The sequence below is a fragment of the Pongo pygmaeus genome, chromosome 15, assembly GCF_028885625.2.
Source record: "Pongo pygmaeus isolate AG05252 chromosome 15, NHGRI_mPonPyg2-v2.0_pri, whole genome shotgun sequence".
Classification (NCBI taxonomy): Eukaryota; Metazoa; Chordata; class Mammalia; order Primates; family Hominidae; genus Pongo; species Pongo pygmaeus.
Window position 1 is genome coordinate 101,858,031 of NC_072388.2, and position 20,529 is coordinate 101,878,559.

The 20,529-nt window shown below is 48.8% G+C and overlaps 1 protein-coding gene and 1 non-coding gene across 7 annotated transcripts in view; one reads left to right on the top strand and one right to left on the bottom strand.

Moving 5' to 3' along the window:
• The first annotated feature begins 5,361 nt into the window (after positions 1-5,361).
• Positions 5,362-20,529, top strand: part of TRAF3 (TNF receptor associated factor 3) — a 133,243-nt gene continuing 118,075 nt past the window's right edge. For all 6 annotated transcript variants that reach the window (XM_054449328.2, XM_054449331.2, XM_054449335.2 and 3 more), the window contains exon 1: positions 5,362-5,713. The gene's annotated coding sequence lies outside the window, so the exon portion shown is untranslated. The remainder of the gene's footprint in view (positions 5,714-20,529) is intronic.
• On the bottom strand, positions 17,475-17,575 carry LOC129013462 (small nucleolar RNA U13). Its single transcript, XR_008493935.1, has one exon. It is a non-coding gene; the product is annotated as a small nucleolar RNA U13 (small nucleolar RNA).

The window sequence follows — 20,529 nt, forward strand, 5'->3', positions numbered from 1 at the left end:
GACCAGCCTGACCAACATGGTGAATCCCCGTCTCTACTAAAAAAATACAAAAATTAGCCAGGCGTGGTGGTGGGCACCTGTAATCCCAGCTACTCAAGAGGCTGAGGCAGGAGAATTGCCTGAACTTGGGAGGCTGAGGTTGCAGTGAGCCGAGATCATGCCATCGCACTCCAGTCTGGGCAACAGAGCGAGACTCCGTCTCAAAAATAAAGGAAAGAAAGAAAGGAGGGAAGGAAAGAAGGAAGGAAGGAAGGAAGGAAGGAAGGAAGGAAGGTCGAGATGGGTGTGGGGCTCCAGGCAAAGCTGCCTGTAGGATGCCAGCCACGTCCAAGATTCATGTTCTCCCAAAAGATTTCGGGAAAATGCCAGAGGGGGTGGGGGTGTGTGTGTGTGTGTGTGTGTGTGTGTGTGTGTGTGTGTGTGTGTGTGTGTGTTCGCGCGCGTGCGTGCGCGTGCGCATGTGTGCACATGTGTGCATACAAATCCCAGAATGGGTTCCCTAAAATGAGGATGGCTGGGGGCAGTGGCTCACGCCTGTAATCCCAGCACTTTGGGAGGCTGAGAAACGAGGATCATTTGAGCCCAGGAATTCCAGACCAGCCTGGGCAACGTAGAAGGACCCTGTCTCTATGAAAAAAAAAGTAGTTGGGCATATGGTGACACACATGGTGACACACACTTGTGTTTTCAGCTATTCAGGGGGGTGAAGAGGGAGGACTGCCTGAGCCTGGGAGGTCAAGTCTACAGTGAGCTATGATTGCACCACTGCACTCCAACCTGGGTGACAGAGTGAGACCCTGTCCCAGAAAAAAAAAAAAAAAAGGGTATCTTCATCTCCCTGAGTGGTCCACAGAGAAAATCAGAACTGGTTTTCTTCTAATTGATTGTTATTATTATTATTTTTGCGACAGAGTCTGGCTCTGTCACCCAGGCTGGAGTGCAGTGGCACAATCTTGGCCCACTGCAACCTCCGCCTCCCATGTTCAAGTGATTCTCCTGCTACAGCCTCCCAAGTAGCTGGGATTACAGGCGCGGGCCACCACGCCCAGCTAATTTTTTGTATTTTTAGTAGAGACGAGGTTTCACCATGTTGGTCAGGCTGGTTTTGAACTCCTGACCTCAAGTGATCTGCCTGCCTCCGCCTCCCAAAGTGCTAGGATTACAGGCATGAGCTACGGTGCCCGGCCTCTAATTAATTATTTTTATTTTAATTTTTTTGTAGAGACGAGGTCTCACCTTGTTGCCCAGGCTGGTCTCAAAATCCTGGCCTCAAGCGATCCTCCTGCCTCAGCCTCCCAAAGTGCTGGGATTACAGGTGTGAGCCAGCTCGCCTGCTAGAACTGTTTTTCTGTGGCCGGGAACCCCAGCCTCTTACCTTCCCTGTCATCACTGCCCTCTCCTCCCCTCTCGAATATCCCGAGTGAGGGGTTTGCACACCCACGCCCACCTCGACCTTCCTTCCTTCTTTCCTTCCTTCCCTCCTTTCTTTCTTTCCTTTATTTTTGAGACGGAGTTTCACTCTGTTGTCCAGGCTGGAGTGCAGTGGCGTGATCTCAGCTCACTGCAACCTCAGCCTCCCAGGTTCAGGCAATTCTCCTGCCTCAGCCTCTTGAGTAGCTGGGATTACAGGTGCCCGCCACCACGCCTGGCTTGCTCTGCCTCCCCACCCCCATTTCCTCTGCATTTGTTTACAAGCATCCCTGGCCAGAGAAGGGCACCAGTAGCTTGCTTCTTTGCTGGCGACCTCTGCTGTCAGCCGGGGTCTACTTCAAGGACAAGATGGGCTTCCCAGCCCAGCTGCCCCAGTGTGCACTCACGACAGAGCGGGGTGCTTTGGCACCACGACCACCCCAGCTCCCTGAACCCCCTTCGACATCTTCATCAGCTCTTTTAGTCTAAAATGGTGTTTTCAAACTTCAGGTCATGAATCAACAGTAAGCTTAGAGGGTCATGGCCAGCATTAAAAAATAAACAGAATGGAAGGTATCGGAGTGCGCCGCAGGTTTGAGATGTTCTGTTGTTACGTGTGTGTACACACACAGGTTATGAACAACTGGGTTACCATGTAAAATGTATTCAAAGGTTCAGAAGCCACTTGTTGGAACAATTAGTAAAAGTGATTCTGCCGTGCATCAGGGTCTGCCCCCCAAGGCTGGGCTCACACCTGTAATCCCAGCACTTTGGGAGGTTGAGGTGGGTGGATCACCTGAGGTCAGGCATTCAAGACCAGCCTGCCTAACATGGTGAAACCCCGTTTCTACTAAAAATATAAAAAATTAGCCAGGCGTGGTGGTGCCTGCCTGTAATCCCAGCTACTCAGGAGGCTGAAGCAGGAGAATGGCTTGAACCTGGGAGGTGGAGGTTGCAGTGAGCCCAGATCGCGCCATTGCATGCCAGCTTGGACAACAAGAGTGAAACTCTGTCTCAAAATAAAATAAAACAAAACAAATCAAAACCAAGGTCCCCACCCCCCACCCCCAGGCCACGTGTAGCATGTTTGAGTGAGAGAAGTTGCCAGCACCCTTCAGCCCAAGTTGACCCACAGGGGCCAGTGGTTTTTGTGTGGGAAGGCGCCACCTGAGGCACAGACCATCACATTCAGGGAGAGTTATAAGAAAACCCCTTTCCTAGCCCTGAAGCCCCCGGCACTCTGCCATGAATACCTTTTCCTTCTCACTGAAAGACAAACAGGATGGCCTTCTGAGCTGTTGCATGTCTGTGAGTCACTTGAGTATCTGCATGCACTTCTCCCAAAAATGCAGCAAGCAGAACATGTAATGCTACATCAACTCCTGTGAGAAATGCGTCCAAAGATGGTGTCAGTTTGTTGTTGGACGTTGCCATAGGGAACAGAGATCTGCCTTTGAGGTACAGCGAGGAGAGAGCTCTCTTTCCCACCCATCACTACTGCCCTGGGGCTCTAACTGTAGGGGCGAGAACACCCGCCCCCAACCCCCAAAGAAGTTGCCCTGCTTGGGGCAAATTTCTTTGTCCTGTCCCCCTTCAATTCCCCACAGCAGAGGATCTTCAGAACTGCTCAACTGGAGAAGAAAAAGGAGGACGAGGGGAGGGAGAAAAAGGGAGGGAATAGGTCTCACCAGCAGAGGGCTCAGCCTGGTTGTGCCTGACTTCATTCTGAATGTTGCTTTCTAATACTAGGCTGGAGCATGAAAGGAGCCGCAGAAAACCCTCTCATGGGTCTTTGGACCTTCTGCCTTGCTTCTTCTTTCCTTTTCTTTCTTTCTTTTTTTTTAAAAATTATTTGTTTATTTATTTTTATTTTTTTGAGACAGGGTCTCGCTCTGTTGCCCAGACTAGAGTCCAGTGGTGCCATCATGGCTTACAGCAGCTTCAACCTCATGGGCTAAAGCGATCCTCCCGCCTCAGCTTCCCAAAGTGCTGGGACCACAGGCATGAGCCACCATCCTACTTTTTTTTTTCCTTTTCCAGACAGAGTCTTGCTCTGTCGCCCAGATAGGAGTGCAATGGCACAATCTCAGCTCACTGCAACCTCCGCCTCCTGGGTTCAAGTGATTCTCTTGCCTCAACCTCCCAGGTAGCTGGGATTACAAGCACACTCCACCACGCCCGGCTGATTTTTGTATTTTTAGTAGAGACGTGGTTTCACCATGTTGGCCAGGATGGTCTCGAACTCCTGACCTCAGGTGACTTGCCTGCCTGGGGCCTCCCAAGGTGCTGCGATTACAGGTGTGAGCCACCATGCCCGGTCCATGTCCCGCTTCTTTTAAAACAACCAAAAATAGTCCAGCCTAGGGAAGGGGAGTCTTTCCTGATTTTGGCAAAGTTAAACCAGACCCTAGGTAACACACAGCATAAGGCAGGCGTTGGGAGCGGGCCCCAGTCGACAGGGTGCCAGGACTGTGGGCTAAGCAGGGCTGGGGACATGGGAGGCCTCGGTGCCTGTGCTATGGGAAGTGGTTGGGACCCTGAGCCTGAGGTCAGTAACATCCCAACTCCTGACAGGCAAGAAAGGGCACCTGAGGCTCCCAAGGGGAGTCCACCATGGGGGCGAAGGAGACCGCTGGAGTCCAGAGGTCCCTGTGAGGGATGGCCAAGGCGGGCCTGTCACCTCTAAAAGAGCTGTGCCTGTGGCGCAGATGGGGGTGCCACTGTGGCCTGGTGAGTGTGGCTGTAGAAAAAGCACCTGTTGGGCTAATGGAGCCAGAGACATGGTCCAATGTCTCTGATGTCCAGATAGACCTCCAGCAGCCAGGTCGGACTATCTGGGGTTCTGGAACGTTCCATGGGTGAAGCTGTAGGAGGAGATGCTGGACTTCCTGCCTCCACTCACATGAGTCACTGGAGCAATACAAGAAGGCAGACTGGCCTTGGCTACTCACACTGGTCTCAGCTCTGGGGTAGGGCTCTTTATAAGCCTTCTCGAGAAGTGTAAAATGCAAAGTCCTTTCTGTCTCCTCACCGCTGACTTGCAAACTCCAGCGAAGGCCTCACCCCTCAGCTGGCCCAGAGCCTCCCAGAAGTCCTCCCTTCGCTTCACACCTCGCCAGGCCCAGTCAGGCTGGGTGCCGCCTTGGTGGGCCCAGGTGAATCACTGATGTCACCACTGATGCCTTTGGGGCAGAAGGCAGAGGCCTCGGCAGAAATGCGCAGGCCCCAGCGGCCTGGTGGAGGGTGCAGGGGGCGCAGGGGCAGCCAGGACCGCCGAGGACGCTGTGGGCACGTGGCAAACTGGCCACCCTGTCCACCCGTGAGCAAGACACCACTCCGGGGCGTGGGAGGGTCCCCGGGAGGGAGAAAGGAAAGTGCCACCAAACTAATGTGGAGCCCTGCCCTCTGCACAAGAAAGGGGCCCCACGGCCTGAGTCACCCTCAGCCCCACCTGCGTGTGCGCGAGGGTGCGTGGCCTGGTACGCGTGCGCACGGTGTTGGTAAGCGTGTGTGCGCGTGTCCGCGTGAGGGGAATGTGACCGTCGTGTATGCGTCGGCGACAGTGCGGGGGGCCGCATGTCGGACCAGTGCGTGTGCGTAGAGGTCGCGTGTGGCCATGGGCACACGGGCGGGCACGCACGGGGGCTGCGTATGCCGGCGTGGGGGGCGCGGGCGAGGTAGCCGCGGGGAGGAGCGGCGCCAGCACTTCTCGGCCCCCACGCGGCCTGCGTGGCTTTTTGACCCGGAAAGGCGGGGACGCGGGGACGCGCGGCGGCGGGGGCGGCGGGGGCGGCGCAGAGCGAGGAGGCCCGCGGGGCGCGCGGCGGGGACGGGAGGGAGGCGGGGGGCGCCCGGGGCCGTCCCCGCCCCGCGCCGCGGCGCCGCCGTTGCTAAGGCCGGGCGGGCGGCCGCCGGGCGCTAGGGCCCTTAGCAACGGGTCGCGGGCGCGCGCGGTGGCCGGCGGGCGCGTGGGGCCGGCGTCGCTCGCGGGCTCCTGCCGCTCCCACGCGCGCGGGCGGCGGGGGCGGGGCGGCGAGCGCGCCGGGGATTTCCAGCGCGCGAGAGGAAGTGCCTGCGCGGGGCTGCGTGAGGGAGCGAGGGAGCGAGGGAGCGCGGCGCGGCCGCCGCGTGCGCGAGCCGGAGTTGCAGCCCAGCCGGGACTTTCCAGCCGGCGGCAGCCGCGGCGGCCGCCGGCTCTTCCCCGCCCCCCGCCATGGGGCAGCCCGGGGAGCAGAACGCTGCGGACCGCGGCGGAGGACGCGCCCGGCGCCCCTGAGCCGGCCGAGCGGCGACGGACCGCGAGGTAAGGGGCCGCGGCGAGCGGGCGGGCCTCCGGCGCGCGGCCGGGCGCCTCCATCCTCGTCGCCTCCATCCCGCGCCCTGGGCGGCGGGGCCCGGGGGCCTCGGGGCTGCCCGGCGCGGGCCCGGCGCTGCGCAGGCCTGGCCCGTCCCGGCGGCGACGGCGGGGCGCGGCTTCAGCCTGGCCCCGCGCCCCAGCCGGGCTGCCTCCCGCCCCCGGACGCCTCAACTTCGGCAAACTTTGTCCCGGAGGCCGGGCTCCGGGCCCGAGGGGGCTGGGGCGCCCGCAGCTTTTCAGGAAACGGGGCGCGCAGGCCTCGCCACGGCCGTGACCCCCGCGGGCGTTGAGGACCCGGCACCCCGTGGCGCCGCGGGTTTCACGCGGGGGGACGGGCGGCTCAGGGGCTGCGTGGCCGAGCGCGCTGCCCGGGCCGGCCGGGGGGGCCCGGGCGTTATTGGAAAGTTAGTCCTGAGTCATTCCGCCTCAGAGGCGCCTCCGACCGCTTGGCGGGCGGCGCGGGGGTCCGGGCATGGGCAGAGGGCGCGAATGCCCCTCGCGCGGCCGCCGAGGGCCGGCGACTCCCGGGGCACCGGGCGGCTCCGGGCCGCTGGCTCTGCGTCTTCCCCGCGGGCGCCAGGCGGCTCTCGGCGGGCTGGCCGTTTCCACGCCGCCAGCCAGCTCCGTGTGGGGACTTCGGTCTAGTATTTGGACCCGAGGAGAGAATTCTGTGTGGAAAATTCTCTCTCTTCGATTGGAAACAGTAACGAACTGGAAACGGATGAGGTGTTATGGACGTGCTTGGAAATCCAAGAAACCTTCAGATTACGAGCCGTTGACGGGACCAGTTGTATTTCACATTTTTCGAATTAAACTCAGAATCAGTCTTCAGAATGACATGTGATGCGTGATGCGTGGTGTGTGTGTGCCTGTGTGTGTGTATGGATATAATTCATTCATTTTTGTGGCGTCAGAAAGGTTATGTCGAGCGTTGTAGCGGCTTCTTAATTTACATTCACAGCATACAACTGAAGAGGAGCCATTATTTATTTTTTTTCCTAGCATTTGCTGCGACTACACACTGCCGGAGCGTTTGGAAATGTTTGCTGTTACCCTGTATGTGTCTATAAAATTCTTACTGTAGGGAATGGCCAAGTGGACCATCAGTTCGTCCTGAGATCTTCTCATGTCTCTTACGTCTTTGAAAATGGCCTGTGAAAAGACTGCATCACATGTAGGATGTCTGGCAAAATAGTGTACAGCGTTCTTTTCTCAAATGAGAGGAAATGTGTACCTTTTCGCCGCGTTGTGACAATGTAAATGTTAAGAATTAGTCTAAAGATGAAAATTCTTTGGCCAAAACAAGATAAGCCTTATCGATATGAAAACTGGAAAATATCACATGGGACTGGAAATCCTGTGAGTGGGTGCTCATGACGGAAACCCTGACAGACCTTGGATTCCAGCATCGCTGGTGAAAATCAGACCTTATCATGGATAAGGGTTAAGATGTAAGGTGTCTCACCCAGACGCCATCTGTTCCAGCTGTCAATGCAGAAGCCAGGAAAGGAGAGAGAGCTGGCCAGGGAGAATTCCAGCTTTTTTTTTTTTTTTTTTTTTTTTCTTTGAGACATTCATGTGAATTTCTCTGCTAGGGGAAAGAAGACTAATTATTTTCCTTGGATGCTGTCCCTTCTTTTGGAATTAATAAGATGGCTTCACTCAGTGAGAGGCTGTAAAGACATTTCACTGGAAACAGGCAGTAACAGTGGCCAGTTGTTTCTGTTAATACCATCAAAATGTCCCTACTCTTGTTTGTGCCTTGAAGAAAGTCCTTCATTTAACTGAGATATCTGAGCTTGCGTTGCGGATTCTGATTCTCTAAATACTCCTGCAAGAATCCCTTTAATTTTTCACTGTGCAACTCAAGAAGGACCTTTCTAGGGTATTGTCAGGATACGTATGCTAATGATATTGTCAGGTTAGATGAGAATGATTGATCACTCCCTTAAAATCCTTTTTTATGATGTTAAAGCTGTACTTTAAGAAAGATAAAACTGCCACTGTGGCGTTGCAAGTCTGAGCTAGCTCAAGCAAACAAAGGAAATTGCGTTAAATTTGCCCAGCTCTATTTTCTCATCTTCATATAGCAAGACTCTCCAAACAGCAAGTGATCTAACCTATCAAGTATTATGCAATAGCTGAATTTCCTCGCAGTGGTCAGTTTAAAGAACTGTTAACTTAGCAGAGGCGACGTCTCGTGGCCAAGGCCCTCAGGGTCCACTCCATGGAATCAGGACCCCTTGCTGCTGCTTTGCGAGTGTTCTTGGAGGAAGAAAAGTCACTTGGTGTTCTTTTTTTGCATGGAGGAGTCATAATAACTGACTTCAGATACAGAGAAAGTGGGAAGAGTGAGAAAGGAGGTGGTGAGGCCAGAGGATTTGGAAGGCTACCAGAGAGAGGCAGCCGAGGTCTGATTGTGGAGATGATGCTTAGACTTGCTTTGAGCAGGAGTGATGAAGCCAGAATGAGGGAGGCCCAGACGCCCGAGAGAGGTACAGGGGATAGGTGCCATGTGGTTTGCACCACCTCAGCAGGCTTTAGGTCCCAAAGACGCGAATGGAAATAGAAGAAAATGCAGTTTTAAACAGAAAAGAAAAAAAAAAAAACTGAGAAAATGTTATGTGTGCTTGTGTAAAATTTATTATTCATAATTAAAATACAAAATGGCTTTCTCATTTGAGAAAGCCTTTATTGACTAAGTTCTGCACAACACTATTCCAGGAAAGGGGGTGGGGAGACAGACCACCCTAGGGAGAAGGCAGAGTTTTTTACTATTAAGGATAATACCTTTTTTTTTTTTTTTTCTTTCGGTGAAGCTTATTGTCGGCCAGTACAGATGATTTGGAGTAGGCTGGCAGGTAGTGGGATGTCATAAATGCTGATGCCTGTTGGTTTCTATCAACTTTAGGAATCAGGTTGGAATCGATGCTGCATTCTGTATTCCTCGAGATAAGTGGATCGTTAATTGGGACTTGGGAGTCTTTTTCTCATTTAATTAATGTTCAGTTAATGTGCCCTGAGTTCTCATAATGTTCTGGTTACCGTGCTGGGAAGAGTGAGACACAACACCCGTCTGCTAGGGTGTGATCTACAGGGATATAGGCCATCTTAGCCCCTGTGCACAGTGAGGGGACATGCCAGAAACCAACAGATACTTGACTGAGACAGACCAGGACAGGAGCTTGTGGCAGGAAGGATAAGGAAAAATGCAGATCTACCATCCTGCCCTCAGGGTGCTAACCACTCGGCGGAGAATACTTTCTCCCACCAGGAAGAAACCAGAAAGTCAAAATGTAGGATGAAATGAATTAGTGGATTGTGTAGAATTCTGGAAGTGTGGTGGGAATCCACCATAAGGGAAAGAAAGCTCTTGGTTGGCTGAGGTAGTTGGGTAAGTCTTCTGGGAAGCCGCGTTGAGTTGAGGCCCGGTGTCAGGAAAGCTCTGGTATAGTGGGGCCATCTGGCCCCTCTTACAGGGCCCCCTCCAACTTTGTTTTGGTAAGATGGGATCTGACAGCTTGCCATCCTGTCACTCCTTGCCAGTAGATGCAGTGCTGGCCGTGCTGCTGGTCATTGGGTTTCCAGTTGGGAAGTTGCATGTGCTGGCCTTTGGCTCTTGCCAGGGCCTTTTGTGACTGGGAGCTCATGTGGGTCACGCATACTGTACTGTGAGGGGCATGGTCTGTGGAGGGGAACAGAGCAGCGGACCCTAACCTGGGTGGCACCACTTTGCTGTCCCTACCATTTTTCATTGCAGGTTGAGTCTCAAAAGTGGCAGGGGAAGGGGTGTAAATGTTAAAAAGCCCCTTCCTAGCCTGGCATGCGCACCTGTGGTCCCAGTTACTCCAGAGGATGAAGTGGGAGGATCATTCTAGTCTGGGTAACACAGTGAGATCCCTGGCTCTAAAATAAATTTATTTATTTATTTTGTTTTATTTGAAACAATATAAATATAAATACCCAGGCTGGAGTACAGTGGCCCAATCTCGGCTCGCTGCAACCTCCGCCTCCTGGGTTCAAATGAGTCTCCTACCTCAGCCTCCCGAGTAACTGGGATTACAGGCGCCTGCCACCACGCTTGGCTTTTTTGTTTTTTTTGAGACAGAGTCTCACTCTGTCACCCAGACTGAAGTGCAGTGGCGCGATCTCGGCTCACTGCAACCTCCACCTCCTGGATTCAGGCGATTCTCCTGCCTCAGCCTCCTGAGTAGCTGGGGACCACAGGTGTGTGCCACCATACCTGGCTAATTTTTGTATTTTTAGTAGAGATGGGGTTTCACCATCTTGGCCAGGCTGGTCTCAAACTCCAGACGTCAAGTGATCCACCTGCCTCGGCCTCCCAAAGTGCTGGGATTACAGGCGTGAGCCACTGTGCCCAGCCTTCCCAGATGATTTTTGTATTTTTTAGTAGAGACAGGGTTTCGCCATGTTGGCCAGGCTGGTTTTGAACTCCTGACCTCAGGTGATCCACCCACCTCAGCCTCCCAAAGTGCTGGGACTACAGGTGTGGGCCACCACACTCGGCCTATTTGTTTTTTTGAGATGGAGTCTTGCTCTGTTGCCCAGGCTGGAGTGCAGTGGTGCAGTCTTGGCTCACTGCAGCCTCTGCCTCCTGGGCTCAAGCGATTCTCCTGCCTCAGCCTCCTAAGTAGCTGGGACTACAGGTGCCTGCCCCCATGCCCGGCTAATTTTGTATTTTTAGTAGAGAGTGGGTTTCACCCTGTTGGCCAAGCTGGTCTCAAACTCCTGACCTCAAGTGATCCACCCATCTCAGCCTCCCAAAGTGCTGGGATTACAGGCGTGAGCCACCGCACCCTGTCTTGGCTCTAAAATTAAAAAAAAGTCTTTTCCCCAACCTACTCCTCTGTCATCCATGTTTAAATGACCTAAGTCTCCTTAATTCTCAAGAACTGAAAAATTCGGGCCCTACATTTCATTTCACAATTTACTTTTTTACTAGGATTTGTTCCATGCTGATTTCGAGCATTAAAAAAAAAAAAATTAAATGGAGGCTATTTGGTGGTAACTTCTCATGAGGCCATTCTATCAAGAAAGATATGAGGATCTGCTGCTTTGACATTCTGATTTCTTTTCCAGTTGAAACACTGATTCTGTGGCAGAACCCAAAAGCGTATTTATTGGAAACTTGATTTCTTTAAGTGGAAAGAAAAGCTAAATTGATTAACCAAGTAGGGTAATATAATCTGTAAGGCAACAGTAGCATCAAAGTGGTGAAATGTGAATCTCTAGGAGTCATGAAAATTGTAATGAAGGTTTTCTGAGATTAATTTTGTGTTCTGGAAGGTTAATGCCCGTTAGGAGGCCTGCGTACACAAGGTAATGAGTTGCTTGTTCGGCCTTCCCTCCTTCCGCCAGGGCCAGGAACATGGTAAGCTCTGGGTCAGTGTTTGTGTCCAGATTCTGCAAGCTGGGGTGACAGGAGGGATGTGACAGATGCCCACAGTGGTTCCATGTGTTTAGAATGTGTGTCGGCACTTGGGTGTGCCTTGTAGCTGCCTCCTTTAACTGTGTGTTCCTGGAGGTCAGGCTTCCATCCACCCATTCTGGTAATGCTTAGCTCCAGGATTTGTTGCATTGGGGGGGTTCTTTGGTGGAAAGTTTCATTTGACAATGTAATTTTCTTGGATGCTTTTAATGACTTAAAAGCTGGAAGAACAGGAAAACTAGTTCTCTTGAGCTCTTTCATGTCCAGTAATTCCCAGAAATTATAACTTTATGCTGGAAATTAAACCTGCTATTTGAAACCTTATTATAGGGTGAATTAAGAGTTTAGGTTTCAGAGGCTTTTCTGTGTGACTTTCCCCTTAGTGGGAGGGGGTTTGGTATACCCATTAAGTTTTATCTTAAAATTTAATGCGAATTTTACATTGTACTCAGTAATGTGGCGGATTGTTTTAATATAAACTTACCTCGTTCCCTAAATCTTTTAAAACTGTTGATTCTCCAAAGATGTATTGTGTTTCTGGAATCCCACTGTGTATCCCTGGAGCTGTCCACCCCACAGCTGGAGAAGTGTGGCATGGTGGAGGATACCAACTTTGAGGATCTGAATTCCAGTCTGCCCTCTGTATTAAGTGGTAGAATGACCTTGGGCAGGCTGCTTGGCCCCGCTGAATTGATTTCCCTATCTATAAAATGGGGCTACTAGCACCAGGGACATCACTTGATTATTATGAGTGAGATGGATGGGAAAGCATTGTGCAAATGTTAATTTTCATAGTATTAGGGGATTGAGATGTAATAGAGTAAGAATGTTAAGATCTTAGAATGTAAATATCAGATCTTGTTAGTTAGGGACCACAGAAGTTTTCTAGTTAAGGTCTCTTATTTTATGTGGGAGGCAGCTGAGGCTCTCAGTGTTTAGGTAAGTAACTCTCCCAAGGCAAATAATGACAAAGCAAGGGCTCTTCACCCACGGTAGGTTTTTCCCTGCATTTTTCATGTTCCCAACGTTTGCTTGGGAACATGAAAAATGCTTGGCTTTTTTTTTTTTTTTTTTTTTTTCCCCTGAGGTGGAGTTTTGCTCTTGCCCAGGCTGGAGTGCAGTGGCACGATCTCGACTCATTGCAACCTCTGCACCCCGGGTTCAAGCTATTCTCCTGCCCCAGCCTCCTGAGTAGCTGGGATTACAGGCACCCGCCACCTCGCCTGGCTAATTTTTGTATTTATAGTAGAAACAGGGTTTCACCACGTTGGCCAGGCTGGTCTTGAACTCCTGACTTCAGGTGATCTGCCTGCCTCGGCCTCCCAAAGTGCTGGGATTACAGACGTGAGGTACTGGGCCCCTCTGATGCTTGGCTTCTGATTCCAGCTAGGGTTAATTGAGAATTATTGAATCACCCACACTTTTTTTGAGAACTTTCTAAATGCTAGGGGCTATACTCATTGCCAAAGCTAAAAAGTCAGACAGGATGCCGTCTGATCTCTGTCTTCAAGGAGCTTCCATGTGATCAATGAGCCAGAAGAATAATTTCATTATGGCACCATGTGGTAGGTGCCACAACAGTGGAACAGAGGCTCTGGTGCATTGTGGAGGTGCTGTGCAGTTTCGACCTGGGTTAGGAGGAGGCGTTTCCCAAGGAGGTAACTCCTAGGGAAGCTAGCAGCAGGAGTGGGGAAGCCTGGGCTGGCAGGGAGTCACCTGGCAGAGGGCCCATGAGTCGGAAGGGGTTCTCCTGTGGCTGACCTTCAGGGAGAGGGTACAGGAAAAGGGACCCGGCCACTTCTGGGTGCTGCCTTTGTGACAGCCTAACTTCTGAGGTAGGAATTCTCCCCATTTTGCAGATGAGGAAAAGGAAGAGCAACAGGCCTGTTGGACCCTAGAGTTCATGGTTTCACCACAGCTGAATCACAGTGCAGTTTTAGATTTTCTTCAGATTCTAAACTTCTTAGTTTTGCTTTCAGAGTAGACTTAGTTTTGCTGCTGTAGAATGCTTTTTAAAAAAATTGTGTATTTTTCATACAGCCTTTCCCTTACATCCAACATCTGTTTTGCCTATATGGCTGGTTATTCTAGGCTGCACTGCATTCCATCTCTGGCGTAAGTTCCTTTCTTACAGCAGCCTCCTCGTATTCACTCTCCTTTGACAATTTGGTTGGGAGGTTCTTTACGCAGTGGCTCAGATGCTTCTTACAGCTTGCTGAGTAGCAGTCCCTAACCTGATTTGCTAATGTGTTTTCTTTCCCATTTCTCTCTTAATTTACATTTAAACTGGTAGTCTAGTAATAATGATAGTATTTAGTCATTGTGTCTTACAGGGTTTTACAAACATTAGCTTGTTAGTGATGAACAAGTCCCCAAGGCCTGGTCACTCTGCAGAGAGCATAATGGTTACAGCCTAGTACCTATTCATCTTGAATTTAATTATAACTACAGATTACCTCTGGAAATATGAGTTAAAGGCATGGAAGCCCTCACCACTGTTAGCAGGGAAATGATGTTTGGCTATTTTGGAGAATACTTTAGCTCTTCTGTGAGAACCACTGTCAAGGTTTTGAACATGCAACCAGGAGGGGTCAGTGGTGGCTGAGCAGAGATGTAGGGGCTTGTTTCATGGCCATCTCTACCTGCTCCAGGAAGGGCTGTGAATAACGGAATGCAGCCAGACACTGAGGCCACTAGGTCAGGTCCTTGGGATGACAGAGGGTACATTTCTTTGTTCTTAGACCTAAGTTGGCCCTTGTAGGGTGGAGGTGGTGGCGTGAGAGCCTTCCCTGCCTTCTCCAGGTTGAAGGATATTTCTGTGCATCTGGGATAGGTCTCTAGGGTTGAGACAACAAGCATCTCAAGGGTTGGCTCACTTCATTCTTTGTATTTCTGCAGTCTGGTCTATGATGTACACAGTAAAAAGGAGACCAGTTTATGTATGGAAGGAATCAGACCTGCTTTGAATTCTGGTCTGTCCTTCAGCTAACTATGCTGTTAAATTACTCTTCCTTTCTAAGCCTCAGTTTTCTCATCTATGCAAAGGTAACTGTAGAGTTCACAGTCACATAGAAAAGCCTCTGAACCCTAAATTCTCCCTCTGGAGATGGATGGTGGTGATGGCCGCACAACATTATGAATGTATTTAATACCACTGGACTATACACTTAAAATGATTACGATGATAAACTTTATGTGTATTTTACCATAATAAAAAAGTAATTGTGAGACTTAAAAGTGAGCCTGGGCTGGGCGTGAAGGTTCATGCTTGTAATCCCAGTACATTGGGAGGCCGAGGTGGGTGGATCACCTGAGGTCATGAGTTCGAGACCAGCCTGAACAACATAGTGAAACCCCATCTCACCTAAAAATACAAAATTAGCTGGGCGTGGCGGCACATGCCTGTAATTCCAGCTACTTGGGATGTTGAAACAGGATAATTGCTTGAACCCAGGAGGCAGAGGTTGCAGTGAGCCAGGATCGTGCCATTGCACTCCAGCCTGGGCAACAAGAGTAAAACTGTCTAAAAAAAACGAGCCTGTGCCAGGTGCAGTGGCTCATACCTATAGTCCCAGCACTTTGAGAGGATGAGGCAGGGGAATCGCTTGAATCCAGGAGTTCTCAACCAACCTGGGCAACATAGTGTTATAAGACCTTGTCTCTACAAAAAATTTAAAAATTAGCTGGGCATGGTGGCGTGCTCCTGTAGTCCCATCTAACTACTCAGGAGGCTGATGCAGGAGGATTGCTTGAGCCCAGGAGGTCGAGGCTGCAGTGAGGTGTTACTGTGTCACCATACTTCCGCACTTTAGCCTGGGTGACTCAATGAGATCCTTGTCTCAAAACAAGAACAAGAAAAATCGGAGCATGTGAGAGAATATAAGAACCTAATATTTCAGAAGTAATCATTTCTCTTCCCCTTTCCTTTCCTGAGTGGTTTCATAAAGGGAATGACTTATTAGCAATGTGGATGACAGGCTGTCTTGGAAGTATGGCCTGTCCCTGGAAGAAACACCGGTGGGAGGAGAAGGACATTATTAGACTGCAAATAAATTATTTATAAAAAGGGTAAAATGTCTGGAAACTGGAATCACAGTATATTTGAACAAAAGGAACATCTATAGATATCTCCCCTTTTTAAAAGCAGTTTTAACATATGAATTTTTATATATTTAAATTCATATTTTAGCACTTTTTTTTCTGTTATTTAGCAATAATAATATTCTTCAATTTGAGCTGGGCGTGGTGGCTCACGCCTGTAATCCCAAGACTTTGTGTGGCTGAGGTGGGTGGATCACTTGAGGTCAGGAGTTTGAGACCAGCCTGGGCAACATGGTAAAACCCCATCTCTACTAAACCAAAAAAAAAAAAAAAAAAACATTAGCTGGGTGTGGTGCCATGGGCCTGTAGTCCCAGCAACTTGGGAGGCTAAGGCAGGAGAATCACTTGAATTTGGGAGGTGGAGGTTGAAGTGAGCCAAGATGGTGCTACTGCACTGCAGCCTGGGTGACAGTGAGACTGTCTCAAACAACAACAACAACAAAACTTCGATTTATTCAGGTCTCTGTTCACATTTTACCTCTTCAAAGGGGTCTTCTGAACACCCTAATTAAATAGCCCATGCTGTTGCTCTGGTCACTTGCCTTGCTTTTTTTTTTTTTCCATAGCAGAAAATGGTTTTGGCTCACTGCAACCTCTGCATCTCAGGTTCAAGCCATTCTCATGCCTTAGCGTCCCGAGTACCTGGAATTACAGGTATGCGCCACTCCACCTGGCTAATTTTTGTATTTTTTTAGTAGAGGCCAGGTTTCACCATTGTTGGCCAGGCTGGTCTCGAACTCCTGCGCCCAAGGGATCTGCCCGCCTCAGCCTCCCAAAGTGCTGGAATTACAGGTGTGAGCCCCCATGCCTGGCCTGCAGAGAATGTATTTCTATTACCTTAACCTGTGTACTAGGAGTGTGCCTGGTATATGGTAGGTTCTCAAGTATTTGCATAAATGAACCTATAAATTATAGCCCAATATTTTATTGAGGCAAAATTCACATAACATACAATTAAGCATTTTAAGTGTGCAGCTCAGCCGTATTTAGTGTATTCACAATGTTCTGCAACCACCAGCTCTCTCTAGTTTAAAAATCAGGCCAGGCATGGTAGCCCGCACCTGTAATTTCAGCATTTTGGGAGGCTGGGGTGGGAGGATCACTTGAGTCCAGTAGTTTGAGACCAGCCTGGGCAACAGAGGAAGACTCCATCTCAACAAAAATAAAGAATTAGCTTGGCTGGGTGTGGTGGCTCACACCTGTAATCCCAGCACTTTGGGAGGCTGAGGCGGGCAGATCACGAGGTCAAGAGATCAAGACCATCCTGGCCAACATGGTGAAACCCCATCTCTACTAAAAATAGAAAAATTAGCTGGGCATGGTGGCGCGTGCCTCTAGTCCCAGCTACTCGGGAGGCTGAGGCAGGAGAATCACTTGAACCCAGGAGGCAAAAGTTGCAGTGAGCTGAGATCATGCCACTGCATTCCAGCCTGGGAGACAGAGCAAGACTCCATCTCAAAGAAAAAAAAAAAAAAAACAACTGGGCATAGTGGCTTGAGCCTGTATGTAGTCCCACCCACTCCAGAGGCTGAGGCAGGAGGATCGCTTGAGCCCAGGAATTCGAGGCTGCAGTGAGCTGTGATCACACCACTGCACTCCAGCCTGGAGGACAGATGGAGAACCTGTCTCTTAAAAAAGAAAAACAACTTTTCATCCCCCTTTACCCATTAAGTAATCACTCCCATTCCCCAATCCTCCCATCCTTTGATAACCTCTAATCTGCTTTTGGTCTCTGTGGATTTGCCTATTTTAAATATAGCATCTAGGAATCATATAACTTGTCTTTTGTGTCTGGCTGCTTTCACTTAGCGTGAAAGGTGCAGTGATGTTTTTGAGGTACATCCAAATTGTAGCATGTGCCAGTATTTGTTCCTTTTTATTGCTGAATCATAATCCATTGTATGTACATATATGCCACAATCTGTCTATTCATTTGTTCATGGGCATTTGGATTATTTTCACTGACTATTAAGAGCAATGCTGCTATAAACATTTGTGTACAAGTTTCTGTGTAGGTATGTTTTTATTTCACTTGGGTATATACCTAGGAGTTGAATTGCTGGTCATATGGTAATATTGTGGTTAACTTATTCCCACCAGCAGTGTTCCAATTTCAGGACATCTTTGCTAAATTTATTTTGTTTTGTTTTGTTTTCTTGTCATATGGGTAATGTGCCAACGTCATAATGAGGTTTCAGAGTGGCACCTCTCACACCTTCATTTGAATACCCAATCACACTTATGAACTACAAAAGGATATATATATATATGTGTGTGTGTGTGTGTGTGTTGTATATGTGTATGTATGTATATATTTTTGATTAAAGCTAGTTAGTGTAAAGTGGTATCTCATTGTGGTTTGGGTTTGTATTTTCTTGATGAGCAAAGATATTGAATGTCTTTTCATGTGACTCTTGGCCATTTGTATATTTTTGGAGGGAAGACAATGTTTGTTGAGTTCTTTATATATTCTGAATGTTAAACTTTTTTTTTTTTTTTCTTTTTTTGAGACCGAGTCTCCTTCTGTTGCCCAGGCTGGAGTGCAGTGGTGCAGTGGCATGATCTTGGTTCACTGCAATCTCCACCTCCTGGGTTCCAGCAGTTCTCATGCCTCAGCCTCCTGAGTAACTGGGACTACAGGCACACACCACCATGCCTGGCTAATTTTTGTATTTTTAGTAGAGATGGGGTTTTGCCATGTTGCCCAGGCTGGTCTAGACCTCCTGGCCTCAAGTGATTCACCCACCTCACCCTCCCAAAGTGTTGGGATTATAGGTGTGAGCCACTGCACTCAGTCTCTTCTGAGTTTTATTGTTTTAGTTTTTACCTTTAGGTTTTTGATCCATTTCAGTTAATTTTTGTATATGGAATGAGATAGGAGTCCCAATTCATTCTTTTGTGTGTTCTTATTTAGTTTTCTCAGCACCATTTATTGAAAACACTATTCTTTCCCTATTGAATCGTCTTGGCACCCTTGTTAAAAATAAATTGGCCATAGATGTTTGCATTTATTTCTGGACTCTCAGTTCTATTCTGTTGCTCTGTAAGTCTGTTACATCAGTACCGCACTATATTAGTCTGTTCTCATGCTGCTAATAAAGACATACCCAAGACAGGGTAATTTATAAAGAAAAAGAGGTTTAATGGACTCATTGTTTCACATGGCTGGGGAGGCCTCACAATCATGGTGAAAGGCAAAGAAGGAGCAAAGGTATGTCTTACATGGCAGCAGGCAAGAGAGTCTGTGCAGAGGAACTGTGCTTTATAAAACCATCAGATCTTGTGAGACTTACTGTCACGAGAACAGCACCCCCATGATTCAATTACCTCCCCCCGGTTCCTTACCATAACACGTGGGGATTATATGAGCTACAATTCAGTATGAGATTTGGATGGGGACACAGCCAAACCATATCACACACTGTTTTGATTACTGAAGCTTTTTAGTAAGTTTTGAAGTAGTAAGTTTGGGAAGTATGAGTCTCCCAACTTTTTCATTTTCTATATTGTTTTGACTATTTGGAGCCAGTTGCAACTTTATATGAATTTGAATGTCACCTTTTTCATTTCTGCAAAAAAGGTCATTGGAATTTTAATAGGGAGGGGATTGATTCTGTAGATTGCTTTGGGGGGTTGCAATCTTAACAGTATTGTCTTCCAATCCATGAACGTGGGATGTCTTTTCTTTTCTTTTTTTTTTGAGAGGAAGTCTCGCTCTGTTCCCCAGGCTGGAGTGCAGTGGCACAGTCTCGGCTCACTGCAAGCTCCGCCTCCCAGGTTCACACCATTCTCCTGCCTCAGCCTCCCAAGTAGCTGGGACTACAGGCACCTGCCACCACGCCTGGCTAATTTTTTGTATTTTTCGTAGAGATGGGGTTTCACTGTGTTAGCCACGATGGTCTCAATCTCCTGATCTCGTGATCCGCTCACCTCAGCCTCCCAAAGTGCTGGGATTACAGGTGTGAGCCACCGCACCCAGCTGAACTTGGGATGTCTTTTCATTCAATTATGTCTCCTTTAATTTCTTTAAGCAATATTTTGTAGTGTTAGTGTACAAATCATTCATCTCTTTGGATAAATTTATTTCTGGGTGCTTTATTCTTGTGGGTTCTATTGTAAATGAAATTATTTTCTTACCTTTCTTTTTGTATTGCTCATTGCTGGTATATAGAAACAACTGATTTTTGTATGTTGGTCTTATGCCCTACAACCTTGTTGAATTTATTACCTCTAGTAGTTATTTTGTGGGTTCTGTGGGATTTCTTTATACAGAATCATGTCACCTACATATATAATTTACCTTTTCTTTCTAATTTGAATGCCTTTTATTTATTTTTCTTGCCTAATTGCTCTGGCTAAGACATTTAGTACAATTTTGAAGAGGAGTGATGAAAGTGAGCATCCTCATATTGTTCCTGATCTTAGAGGAAGCTTTTCACCATTGATTTTGAAGTTATCTGTGTTTTCTTTCTTTCTTTCTGGTTTTTTTTTTTTGTTTTTTGTTTTTTTTTTTGACACAGGGTCTTGCTCTGTCACCCAAGCTGGAGTGCAGTAGTGCAATCATGGCTGACTGCAACCTCTGCCTCCCAGGCTCAAGTGATCCTCTCACCTCAGCCTCCTGAGTAGGTGGGACCAAAGGCACATGCCACAATGCCCTGCTATTTTTTTTTTTTGTATTTTTGGTAGAGATGGATTTCGCCATGTTGCCCAGGCTAGTCCCAAACTCCTGAGCAGTCAGCCCACCTTGGCCTCCCAAAGTGCTGGGATTCCAGGTACGAGCCACTGTGCCCGGCCTTTTTTTTTTTTTTTTTTTTTTTTTTTAACCAGACCGGGTCTCACTCTTTTGCCCAGGCTGGAGTACAGTGATGTGATCATAGCTCACTGCAGTGTTGAACTCCCAGGCTCAAGCAATGCTCCTTCTTTAGCCTCCCCAGTGGCTGGGACTACTATAGGTGCAAGCTGCCACACCCTGCTAATTTTTAAATTTTTGTGGAGACAGGGTCTTGCTGTTTTGCCCAGGTTGGTCTCAAATTCCTCACCTTGAGCAGTTCTCCTGCCTTAGCCTCCCAGGTAGCTGGGATTACAGGTGTGCACCAATATGCCCAGTTTTAATTGATTTTTTTTTTTTTTTTTTTTTAGTGATGGGGTCTTGCTGTGTTGCCTAGGCTGATCTCAAACTCCTGGCCTCAAGCAGACCTCCTGCCTCAGACTC